Here is a 13,168-nt window from a genome sequence, read left to right as displayed (position 1 = left end):
TATGCTGTACACAGGGGCACAAGGAAAATGATCATTTTAAGTTAGATTTTCTTCCATCTGTTAAGTGACCTGGCTGTCACAGTTCCTTGTTGGAAGGAACCACGTGAGTTCTTTTCCTCCAACCTGATCTACAGATGGGTGACCTGGGGCAAGTCACTTTATCTCCTGGAAGTGTCTTCTGCTTGTATCTCATTAGCCAGAAATGGATCAGGTAATCACTTCCAGAATAACCTCATTCAAGTCTTGTGTTTCCTTCCATAAGACTCTAAGGATGTTGAGAATTCAGGACTGCCCTTTGTTTATTTTGGTGGGTAGGCCTGTAATACAGAAATTGGACTGATGCAGCTTCAGACACAGTCTCTGCCATTTAATAGCTTGTGAACTTGGGCAAGGGACTCGAAGTTACCAAGATCCAAGATCTCATCTCTAATGTGGAAAGAAGAATAAAACACCTCCCAGGATGGCCATAGGATTAAATGAAACCAGGGATAGAGCTGCTTGGCATGCTTCTGGACACACAGTAGGGAATCAATAAGGAGCAGTTGTTGTGCAAGCTGAAATGTCTGAAGTAATGAGGCAGTCACTCAGAAAGTCTGGGAACCCACCTGAACTGAATCACAGCCGAGCTGACAGTTACAGTACTAACGAAACAACCCAAACAACCATGAAAAAGGACAAGAACAAAACAGCCCACTTTCCACAGAACAAAACCTCCGAACGTGCCGTTGTTGGCAGAGCGTGTGGGTGCCACGCTGCCCGGGAAGATGAGGAGCAGCAGCTGGCATCGCACAGCGGGGCAGCGCCAGGCAAGCGCCCCGGTCGGTCTGCAGCAGAGCTTGCCCCACAGGCCCTGTGCCAGGCCTTAGAGGCAGAAGGAAAGCTGGAGGAGCCAGGAAGGGCAGGGGAACTGGGAGAGGAGAGAGCGAGGAGACTTGCAATTATCTCCCTGAGACTGTTTAGAATGTAGTGTTCCTCTCCACCCCCTTCCTTTTCACGTTGTAATTTTCTTCACAGAAAGAACACAATGGAGAACATATTCCAGACTGCCGAGCTTGCCGCTAAACTCTGACAACCCAGACATGAGAACAGATAAGAAAAAAACAGAGGTAATTTTTTTCCCCTGCAGAGATTTCAGAGATCAGCGCTGAGAAATCAAGTTACATTTGAACATCCCATTAGCTGCCCGCTCAGTGGTTTTGACACGCTCTGTCCTCGGTGCTCAGCAGGCTTCAGTGGCTGTTTTCCTCGCCTGGGGGTTGGGGAGAGGCTGCTCCTCTGTGAGATTTGCCCCCAGTTCCTGTCCACAGGAGGCCCGGGCTGCATGGTTTGCCCTCCGACTCCCATTGGATGCATAGAAGGTCCTCCCTGTCTTCTTATCTGTCTTTAGGAGGTGGGGAGAGGCTGAGTTCATGGCCAAACTGTCCTTGGGAGAGCACAGGACAAAGCTGGAAAAGCAGCTTGCGGAGGGACACAGGCTCCCCTCTGACTTCTATGACCTCCCTTTCCCTGCCCACCGCTTTGGGCTCTGTCTCTCCTTCCAACTCGGTCTCCTTTGCACTCTCTCCCCTGCTACTCGTTGCTGAGCCCACTGTATCTCCCCATCGCTGTGGCCATGTGAAGAAGAAAAGAATCCCCGAACGTGGCTGTCCTTCATTTAAGGATTTGTTCAGAGGAAAAATGTCAATCAATGGAAAAACGAGAGATTACTTTCTTTTCTGTCCCCAATTTCTCTGCCCAAATCAATACCACACCGTTTTAGCACTTATTTGGAAATTTAGCGGGTACAAAAATTTCTTGCCCTACATTAGCTTTCCAGTTTACTTGAGGAGCTAGGATACAAATGGTCAGAATTTTAACAGCAAACCAAGGGAAGCAGCAATGCTGATGAGCTAAAATGCAACTCTGGCTTCAAATGCTTCCCCTCATGAGCAGCAGTCACGTCCTCAGCTCCGTGAGACAGGGGCCTCTGTCTCACAACTGCATCCCAGCACCAGGGGACCGGGCAGATATTAGGAGCTCGGTACACAATTCACTGAAGGAATAAATAAACGAGTGGTATAGATAATTAGGAAACTTGATTTTGCCTGAGAAGATCATTTCTAAAGGACATGTCTTGTTTTTTAAAACCTGACAACTGGGATAGGGGCATTTTATGGCTGGGGGGTGGGGTGCGTGTGTGTTAAACACTTGCCATATCCCAGTCTCCAAGCTAAGCCTGCTATGTTCTTAATGATACTTAATCCCCCCAGTGACCATAGGAAGCAGAATTCATTCCGGAGGTTAACAGATGCAAAAAGTGGGACTCAGACTTAGTGATCAAGTAATCTGCCAAGAGTACCCGGGGAGTAGGTGGAACAGGCTTTTTCTTTTAAATTTAAAAACTTACTTTCTCCCTCCCTTCCATGGTAACATTCTACCTTGAATGCCACCTACATCAGCCCCTTATCCTTCGACTTGCTGCAAATCTTTTCCACTGGGTGAAGATTTGAAAGTTCTGCCAGGGAAGGGAGCAAGGAGCAAAGCCACAGCCCCAAAGAGGACTCAGACCCTCTTCAGCTGGAGGACTTCAAGTCACAGAGTTTATGGACTCCCAGTGGGATAGATTAGCAGGCGGGATGTAATGACAGGCTCCAGGGACATTCCTGGATTGAAGAGTTTGTGCATGTCTTCCTGCTTCCACCAGCTGTACTTGCCTCTGGTTTAATTATATGCTCAGGATACAGATGCCTCTGGAATTGCAGGCCATGTCTTGCTTCCCAGGAAGGGTTACTGGTTAGATGACACTTAGAGTGTGGAATTCAGGGGGAGAAAAAAGACGGTTGTCCTTTAACAGTATAAATAGATTGGAACCATTGTAAGCCAAAATTTGCTCATTAATTCATGCAAAAATATTTGATTACTGTGGGGCTTCTTGCTGTCTTTGTTTATCTAACCGAAAGATGGCCAATCAGAGCATATCATTCTTCAGGACATAACCATTAGTTCAGGGACTAGCATACACCCTCAGCTAGGCGAGGGTCAATGCAGGGAAATAACACCGACAATCACAGAGTGTGGGTCTCTCAGATCTTGAAAATTGGATTTGCCGGGGCCCTTTGACCCAGCATGCTGAGTGCTTCTGGAAAAGACACCAAAGGGGGATGGCAGAGCTGAGGTGGGACAGAGGAGTATTTGAGCCCGAGGCTCATCCGAGACCCTGGCTTCTGAGGCTGCACTGAGAGACACACCCCCTGCACTTGCCCTGGGGTTGGCAGCAGGACCAGGAGGAGTAAGGATTTTCTTTCTTGTCCTGAATAGAAGTACCATCTTTAGTTTATAATGGCCCCTGAGGATACAGAAGGGCTTCGAGCTCTGGGATTGAATCTTTGTTCTGATGTGGTTCCTTCGGACCTAACTTTGGGTTCCAGGGATCTCGTCACAGGTGTGGGGACAAGAACTGCTGGGCCGAGCTGGGCATGTCAGCATATTATTAATTAAAATTTGGAAAAATTAATTGAACCTCAGTTTCCTTATTTGTAAGGGGAAATGTGAGAGTCCAGTGAGCTATGAAGACACTTTGTTAGTGCAAAAGGCCACCCTGGTAGTCGTGCAAGGGCATGGCCTGTCTTGGTCCCCCTCATATCATTCAATTCTTATGTACTTAATGAAGTACTCAGTTACTAGCAACCGCCAGGTAATGCTAAATATGCTTATTGATGCTCAGAAACACTCTTTTATATATATATACAATCTTGCCTCAAGTGTTTTACTACCTAGAATCCAACTTTCTTTACCATGAGAAACTGAGCTAAAGCCTCCCTGTAGTCCTACCTGTATCAGTAAACTCTTACTTCACAACAAACCAACACAATACTCATGTTTTAAAAAATAATGATTCTTCTTGAGTCGAGGGGCTAGCTGGACCATTCTCCCAACCCTGCCTGGGCTTGGCTGGGCTTGCCTGTTCTCGTGTGCTATTTGCCAGAGACAGACAGCAAGAAAGCGGCTGGTGTAGGAGGCCACAGTAGAGATCCGTCCCGTTCTCCAGCAGGCTAGCCCGAGCTTGTGTTCGCTGTCTTGCATGCTGCCAAGAGCCTGGAGAATTGTTCATAGACTCTAGAGCAGAGCTGGGCCACTTCCTCCATGTGTATGCACTTCCCAGAGTCAGACACAAAACCCGCGCAGACTGAAGGGGTGGGGGTGAGGCTGCCTCTCTCCGTGGGCAGAGCTACAAAGCTCTCTTGCTGGAGGGAGGGTAGGAATTGGGAAACAGTGCCAATAACCTTTGAGCCAAAATGGGAAAGTGATTTAAGGCTGTAAACTCAGAAAAGGAAAAATGTGGATCCCCTTCTCTTATCTCTTCGCCTAATCTCCCCTTTTTGTCTTTATCTGATGTTGCCCTAGGGAAACTTTCATAATCTATGTGGCCTGGACAATTATGGTAGCTTGAATCTGATATTTTTACCTGCAAACCAATTTTACCTGTAAACCAATTTACCTGTAAACCAAACATTTATGTAGCAACTGCTATTGCCTCAATACTGTATTAAGGTCAGAGATGAAACAAAAGATATTCTAAGAATGGAGACCCTTCCTTACGGTGCTCAGGCAAATAAAGCATATGGACACATGCACAGTTAGTTACCTGTAAGGCAGACTGATAAATGCTTTTATGTGCTCTCACTGCAAGTCACTCTCTACTTCATTGCTAAAGTTATTTGAATAAAAACACTCTTCATGTTGCCTACAAAATAATGACTCTATCTCTTAACCTGGTATTCAAGGTTTTCATGAATTGCTTCTCATCTCTGTCTCTCCAGGCTCTTGATTTATTCCTTGTGAGAGAATCCAACCCTCCTACTGTATCAGAATCTTCAGTGTTTCCCATAGTTCCTGAATATACTTCTTTGTAAATAACATCTCCCTCACCTGTGTGTTCTCACCCCTCATTTCTGGCTGTTGAAATCTCACCCACACTGTTAAGATCATGCTCAACTGTCAACCTCCCCCACAAAGTCTTCCCTTTCTAACTTACTTAGGATTAATTTCCTCTCCTTCCATGTTTCCCTGGTCTTTTCTCCAGCGTGTCCACATTCTTGTGAACTCTGTGAGGCTGGAGTCGTCTGGGAGTGGGGATCAGTCTTTCTCACTTGTGTCCCCACCTAGTGCCTGGAACACCTGCCTTGTTATAGGAGCTGAGTATACGCCATTGATGGACTCGAATCTCTTTCCCTTCATTCTACATGCTCTGTGATCTTGCTTCCAATCCTGGAATTGGTGAGAGTCACATCCACTTTTCTAGACTTAGCCAGCCCACCAGCTGGACTCGAGTTGGGATGTGCCTTAGGCCCATGACTTGGCAGTGGCTCTAGGCCTAAAAAGTGTCCTGCACTGAAAAAGAACGAGTAAGTCACTGTAAACCCTTCTCTGCTCACTCAGGCTCGCATTGCCTGGTTGACTTTATTGTTGATTGCCACAACTCTCTTTGGTTTATTATTATGGCTATGGGTGCCCTGGGAAACTCAGTCTCCGGTTAGAACACTGTGTTTTCGGGTGAGGATTCTTCTTGATTCCCACTTTGAAATCCCTTGTTTTATAGGACTGGCTTTCAGATTCTGCATGGGAATCATCTGACCCATTTGGGAGCCTGAGGACTCCTGGGCATTATCTCCAGAACTTCTGAATTCCTAGGTCTGGATAGGAGTTGGGTTGGGTAATTTTCTCAGGCTCCCTGGGGCATTTGGCTGCTGGCAAATCATACTTTGAGAATAACTATTGCAGAATTACAAGCGTTAGGCAATGAAGAAACATGTTGCCTGCAGTCTGGCAACTGATGTGTTGCCAAAATTGACGGGAAGTTCTCTAAAGCCCTCTCCTTTCTCCATGCTACTCCTCTGTTCTAGAACCTGCAATGGCTCCATCCTGCCCCTTTCAGATTATGTCCAGATTCCTCCCTGTGCCGTCCAACTCTCAGCCCTTCCTCATCCAAGCTCCTTTCTCAATCCGCACAGTGCTGATGCACTCCTGAAATCTGGCGAACTCTCCGCTATTGGTATTACTCATCTTCAGCTGCTCCTTGGTGTCTTCCCTCCTGCCAGCAATGGCCCACTGACTCCCACAGCTTTGCCTTCTGTTTGATTTGCCCCATCTCTCCTTCTTCATTAGAAATCACCCACATTTCACTGACGCTCTCCGTGGACCAAACACTGTCCCATGCGTCCATCTTTGGACCCATCAGTCAGTCCCGAGACAAGGGTAGTGTGACCAGCCACACTGCTGTACCAAGTCTGCATTGGGCCACAGTCCTGCACCTGGAGAGTGAAGCAGAGTGGCCGCTCACAGTGCCACTGTCACTTATTTGGTGCTGTGCCACTTAGGGGAAGCCTGTTTAATTCAGTTCTTCCTGTGAGACTGCATCAGATAGCCTCTTCTAGGCAGAGGTGCAGCCTCCTTTCCTTAGCCCGAAATGGGTGGCCCCAGGCTCCCTGTGAGCAGTGAGAGTAGCAATGCATCTAACAGACTACTGTTCCTGGGATCACAACTGGGGTGATTTACGGTGCGACACCACACACCTGGACACCACACAAAAGCTCTTCAGGTAGGAGAGTTGAAAATCCTGTGGCTTTTGAGGAAAGATGAGATTTAATTGTTGGAATAAACTTTCCAGCATCAAAGCACAAGTTACCCTTTTCCTGCAGGTCAGAGGCATCATTCAAGGATAAAGATATTAGCAAGCGTCCTTCCAGCTGGAACATTTTTCATCTCCTCTTCAAAGAGTAATCTCAGGGCAGCCACAGCCATGGAAACAGAGTATGGCAGGTGTCGCTGGGCTCTGCATTAGAGGCCCATCTTCCCCAGCAGGAAGGAGAAAGGCCGTAGCCTGGAAGATGAATGGGCTTGGGACAGCTTCGTCACGGTCTGCAAAGGGCGCATTCTCCTCAAGCCCTGATCAATCAGGCCCTCCCACTGAAGGCCCTGTGCTATCACTTTGGAGGGACTTGCAGCTCCTTTGTGTTGCCAACAGGGCACTTCTCATCTGCTTGGGTGACCGAAAGCATGATGTGGCTTCCAGGGGGGCTGGCACGCGATTCAGAGTAGATTTGTTTCTTTGTTCGTTGGGGGAGGCTGGGATGCAGGATGATCGCACTATTCCCGGGCAAGGGCTCCCATGCTTTTGTTTGCAGATTTGCTTGTTCGTTCAGTGTGGAAGAAGCAGTTTCATGTCCTCTCTCGGGACGAAAGGACAAAGCACAGCACCAGGGGACAATCCTGTGCCACGTGCCTGGACTCGCCATCCCTGTGGCCCGAAATAAGGGGCGGCCCGGCCAGCATGGATTAAGATTTTGGCTCCATCCTTGGTGTGTTTCTGGCAAGGCACTCACTGCCTCAGTCTCCCCAGACTGCAAGATAAAGGTGATTGTACTGACCTCCCAATGTTGTGACATGGATAAAAAACAGTTCAATCAAACATCTGACATGCAGTGAGACCAGTGTAAGGAAAGAAGAAAAGCCACCTTAGAAGCCCTCAGCATCCGCAGTGGTATGCCAGTGTAAGGGAGCTTCTCCTAGGGCCTTCCGAGATGGGTACTGGTTAGCCATGAGGCCAAAAGTGCAGTGGACAGCCGGTTCTCAGAGGGGTTCTCAGTGAACGGAAAGTGGATCTTAGATGCCACCTGCACGCCGGAGAGGACTGGAGCCCAGTGCATTTCAGGGACTCATGTGAGACCAAGAGCTACTATTTCCAAAGCCATCTCTGGGCCTCCCAATGTCTCACCCAGGGCTTTCTCCACTGACCAATAGTCCTAATTCTAAGCAAAGAACAGACACAGCTATGTTGTTCTGAACAAAAGCCCTGCTAGAGGGGGACCACCCAGAAACCAGCCATGAGCTTCTCCTCCACTGGCCCTGCAGCACTGGCTTCCTCTCCTCCCTCCCCTCTGACTCCCCTTCATCTCCCCTCTCCCTACCCCCTCTCCTGGGCATAGCAAACAGGCCAGTCTGGCGTCCAGGAGGTGGCCTGTGGTGATGTCAGCCTCTCCCCAGCACAGCTCCCATTATCACAGTCACTTGACCTTCCTCCCAGTGGCCCTGGACCTCAGCACAAGAATGACTCAGCCAGGGCCTACTTTGGGGCTGCCTTCAAAGAAGGGTCTGGGTTATCTCTGCTAAATGTTGCTGGCTATGTCCCCTTGCAGTTGTTTCAGAGCCAGCTTGAACTTCACTCGCACTTTAGGGACAGGATGTAAACTTTCTAAGTTTGTTTCCTTCAGAGAACTATGACAAGAATTTATTGTTTGCTTCTGTTGATTTAAATTTTTTGTTCACAAATTTCACTATGAAAATATTCTAAACATAGAAAAGTTGAAATGCCTATCACCAAAATTCTACCATTATCAGTTTGCTATGTCTTGCCTTAGAGCACATTTATCCATTGGCCTGTCCATTGGTTTATCCACCTATTGATCTCATTTTTTCATAGGAAGAAAAGGGGCAAAGGGGAAGGGGAAGTGGGAGGGGTAGGGAAATGAAAGAAGGGAATGGAATTAATATGAGAAAATGAAAAAATGGAAACAAAGTCTTTGTAAATAGGGAGGGATGGAGGGGTTGAAGGGAGGGCAGGGGAAGGGGGGAAAATAAGAACCAAGAGAGAAAGGTGCAAATTTCCAATGATGAATGTCATTATAGTGCATAACTAAAATGTACCAATAAAATTAATAAAATAACAAAATAAAATGTGAAGTTGTAAATATTACTATACTTTCTTAATACTTCATGATTTTTATCATTATCCAGAATTTAAATTTTGTTTATATCCTTTTTCTTTTGAACATTCAACAAAATGTACAAATCTTGAGTCTACCATTGATGACTTTGGTCAAATGCATATACTTGTATAATGCCAACCCTTATGAAATATTCTGTAGTACTGGGACTCCCAAAAGCCCCCTCCAGCTTGACCATCCACTCCTCACCAAAGGCACACACTGTTTCTATGATTTTTACCGTATAGGATAATTCATCGTATTCTAGGACTTCATATAAATTGAATCATAATGTATGTTCTCTTTTGTGTAAGGTGCTCTCCCTCAGGAAAATGCTTTCAGATTCAGTTCCTACATACTTAGCCTGCACTTGGATTGCTGTGAGCATTAAAATCCCTGTCAGAATTAAAATGAATATCATAACTAAAATACTTAAAAACAGTACCTAGCATGTAGTGAATACGTCAGAGATGTCATCTACAGACACTGTAATTACTTATTGTTATTATTATCATTTTATATCATCACGATTGCTAATATAGGCCATGGTATGAACTCAGCCACCAAAACAAGCTGCTCATTCTAATTTTCCACTGGGGAAATTGGCCTCTGAATATTAACATTCTGTGGTGCAGAGGTCTTGGAGTTATTTCTTAATTTCTCCCCCCACAACCTGTCTCTGTCTCTGTGTCTCTCTCTGAAAGTGGAGGCATATGTTCCTGAATAGAGCTTCAGCTTCAGCAGCAGCACCCAGGATACTTGCTCCATCTTACTCATTCTAGCTTTGTGATGGGCTGTTCCTGAAGTCTATGCTCACTGCCAGGTGAAAGGCAGGGCTCTGCCTGTGGGTAGGAAGAGGCAGGGAGGCCCCGAATTGATGGGGTTCACATCCCCGGTTTAGGTCTCCAGGAATCCTGGGTTTAAGCTCTGGTTCACTTGTGAATCTCTCTCCTGGGATGGCTCACACTCACTTGTTAACGCAGATGCAGATGACTGGTGCTGTCATCTCCATTTTACAGACAAGCAGACTAAGGTCCAGAGACATCCCTAGGAAGTAGTGAAACTTAGATTTGAACCCAGGCCTGTTTGATTGCTAAGTCCTGTGCTCTGTGCTTCAAACCAAGGTCTTTCTGATGTATTTGAAGGACATATAGAAAAGAAGAAAGGCCAAAAAGTTGAACAGTTAATGAAACTGCTAGTAGGGACAGTGCACAAGATTGACAAGTGGTTCCAATATGCACGCTGGGCACAGGGAGACACGGTTTCGCATTTGACGTGGAACATCTGTTGGTCCCGATGCAGCTCTAGGAGGTGTAGGCAGATATTAATGTTGTCATTTTGTAGGTCAAGCAACCAAGGGAGACAAAGCGAGTTACATCAGGTCACCAAAGTAGACTGGTGAGTGAAGGCAGGAATGGGAGGGGGTTTGAAGAGGAGCGTCAAGATTTGAAAGTAAAAGCTTCCTAGGTGGTACTTAGTCCTTGGAGAGAAGATGTGTTGACAAGACCTCTGTGGGCGAATACGCAAGCCCAGGTCTAACCCTGCTTCAGATACTTAAGTCCTGCAGTTGCTCGGCAGTGCCTGGTGCAAAGGAGCCCCGCAGTAGGTGTTAGGCCATTGCTGCAATCTTTATTTTTATTTTACTAGGGAATAAGATGAAGGGTGGGAGGGCTTCCAAGGACACCATGGTGTTAAATACGGAGCCTTGTATCTGGCCGCAGGGGCTCAGCTCCGGACCTCGACCCTGCAGCCCCTTCTGAGAGGGAACCGGCCCCACCTCTCTCAGCCCCGCTCCTGCTCCACATCCTTCTGCTTCATCAGAGTCTAAATTTACCCTTCTCGTAATTATTCACTCCGTGCCTCCTCTGCCTGAGAACAGAAGTAGGGGTGGAGGCCAAAATTGGGGCGGGACTCGGGAGGGCTCCTGGCGTCCCAGCGCCCGGCCTGGCTGCGAGTCACGGGTGCCAGCCAGTGCCCCTGAAATATCTGCTAAGGGCAGGGCTGGCTTTGAATATGCCTTTGAATGTTAAAATTAGAGCAAACCAAGATTGAATGCTCCCGAGAAACTGACCAGCTTCACATTTTTCTCCGCCCTCTCTCTTTTTATAACTATGACCACAGTAGTAATTCAATTGGAAACATACTCGGTCCCTGATTGCTCCAACACTGGCACTAGATCATTCCCAGGGCTTGAGTTGTTTTTTTTTTTTTTTTTTTTTTATTAAATGCATACTGCTGTTATTTTCTGCCATGACTAAAAATACATCTGCCTGAGCAAAGGCTCAGCCAAGGCCTCCTGCCTCTCCTCCTGGGGGTCAGGAGCAGGGAGGGCCAACAGACTGGTGGGCTCTCAATTTGTGTAAGCAGCATATTGTTTCCAAGGAAAACTGCCCCAGATACTGATTCAATGCTAAAAATAGAGATGGTGTTTCAGACCGGAAGGATGGAAAGAGGGGACCTATGCACTTTAGGTCACTGACCACCAATATTTTCTCACTTCTGGCTACCACGTGGCACCGTTTAGGGCTTCTTTCTTTGCAAGGCCCCTACTCCTGACAGTTGGCGTGGGTCCTTTCCTCCTCCTCCTCTGTGAGCTCGTCTCGGCTCCAGCACCATCCCTTGTTTTGAGCCCACAGACCAAGGGAGAAATGAGCACCCGAGTTCCCGCCCTGGGCTCCTGGCCTGTCTCATCCCAGCCTAGTCCCTGGGGCTGACCCTGGATGGAGCTCCAGGCCAGGCTTGTCGGAGACCTTCTTCTTTAGGAGGTGAACCCCTGGTTGCTTTGGGACAGCTCCTGCCCTGGCGGCGCCCTGAGTTCCGATGGGTCCTCTCTTGCACTGTTCTTGGCTTCACCTTCTCCCTGGCCCTGAAGTTGCTAATGAGGCGCTGCCCCATGTGGTGCCCTGGCGGCATAGGCACCTAGCCGCCTGCTCACGCAGCCGCTCAGTTTATTCCAGCACCATCGTACAGGGCTTGTCCAGCTCTCCAGGGGTTTCAAGCCAGAGAAAGCCAGAGACTGTGCCCACCTTCCGGAAGCTTACATCCTGGGGCACACAGAGATATCAGAACAAACACAGCAGAGCCAATGTCTCCTCCTGCATTACCCCATCCTTCATGAGATCAAGAACGTTGCATTATTCATCCTTCTATTCTCAGCTTACCACGGGTCTGGCACCAAACCACGCATACTACACATTGAAACATTAGTGCTTCCTGAAAGAATGAATGGAAACCTAGTTTAAATGTCAGCTTTTCTATAAAAGCTTCTCTAAGTTTAATTAGCCCTCTCATCCACACATGCATTCATTCAATAGATATTTATTGACTGACTCCTCTGTGCCTAGACCAGCTTAAGGTGCCTACTAAGCATGTGTCTCATGCTGCCACACTGTATAAGACTACATATTTTCCTGCTGTCTCTAGCACTCTGCAAGGGCAGAAGCCTTGCTAGCTCACTCTGGGTCTCCTAACCTAACACAGCACTGGACACCTCATAGGTGCTTAGAGTGAAAGATAGTTCAGTAAGAAATACAGCTTCAATAACTAGCAATTTTCAATAATTTAATAATTATTAAATAATGTAATTATTCGATTTAATAATTTTCAATAATTAAAAAGAAAGGAAATGTCATGGAGGGTAGGTGGCCTCTGTGTGACAGTCTTGGCTGCCAACTTCACGAGATGAAAAACACCTAGGAAATTGGTGAAGCACACTTCTAAGAGTGTCTGTGAGGTTTGCAAAGCTACTGGCGCGAGGAACAGCAAACTGCCGGGGAGGACCCAGTCCAAACATAAGCAGCACTGCCCGGTAGCGTGGGGGCCTGGCAGAAGCCAGAGCAGGAGGAGGGCACCCCCCAGCAGGCCCTCCTGCCCCTCCCTCCTCTCCACCTTGCGCCCCCATGGCTCCTCCACATCCTCCCTGCCACCACCTTCCACCTACCGCTGGCCAGAAGCAGCGGACTCAAGAAATTGCAGATTGAAACCTCGGAAACCGTGGGTCAAAATAAGTTTCTCCTCCGTTGAGGTTGATTTTCTCGGATATTTTTTGTCACAATGACAGAAAGATAACATTTCTCTGAAAAAGTCTTGAGTAGCTGGTCTACTTCTCTTAGTGTACAATGAAATACTAAGAATATCTAGGTTTGGGAGAGATCTTCATCCTCACTTGAATTCCTTCCTGAATCTCTCCACTTTCTCTGACATTACAATACTAGCTTGTTTTTCTTCCCTGAAATCACTAGGATTTCAGAAGAGTCTAGTCAGCTCTGTCAGTCCATAATACCTTGGTAAGCCAGCTTACTGACAAAAGCAAGTTTGGAAATGGACACAACTATAAGGCCTCTGACCAGATTCCCACCTACCCCATGGCTAAGATTTTAGGTTCGTCTCAGAGCTGCCATAGACTCTGATGACCTTGGACAAACCAG

General features: G+C 47.3%; 1 long non-coding RNA gene across 1 annotated transcript in view; it reads left to right on the top strand.

Annotated features, from left to right (window-relative positions):
• The window catches only part of LOC101704031 (uncharacterized), a 35,358-nt gene extending 22,627 nt beyond the window's left edge, over positions 1 to 12,731 (top strand). Inside the window, exons 5-6 of the long non-coding RNA XR_002392082.2 lie at positions 1,015 to 1,106; positions 6,678 to 12,731. This is a non-coding gene — a long non-coding RNA (uncharacterized LOC101704031). The remainder of the gene's footprint in view (positions 1 to 1,014; positions 1,107 to 6,677) is intronic.
• Positions 12,732 to 13,168: the final 437 nt, after the last annotated feature.

Source organism: Heterocephalus glaber, unplaced genomic scaffold (assembly GCF_053883595.1).
Source record: "Heterocephalus glaber isolate CG9 unplaced genomic scaffold, H.glaber_assembly_v1.0 deba00000281, whole genome shotgun sequence".
NCBI lineage: Eukaryota > Metazoa > Chordata > Mammalia > Rodentia > Bathyergidae > Heterocephalus > Heterocephalus glaber.
The sequence above is the reverse complement of the archived record's forward strand: the minus strand, read 5'-3'. Positions and strand labels throughout refer to the sequence as shown.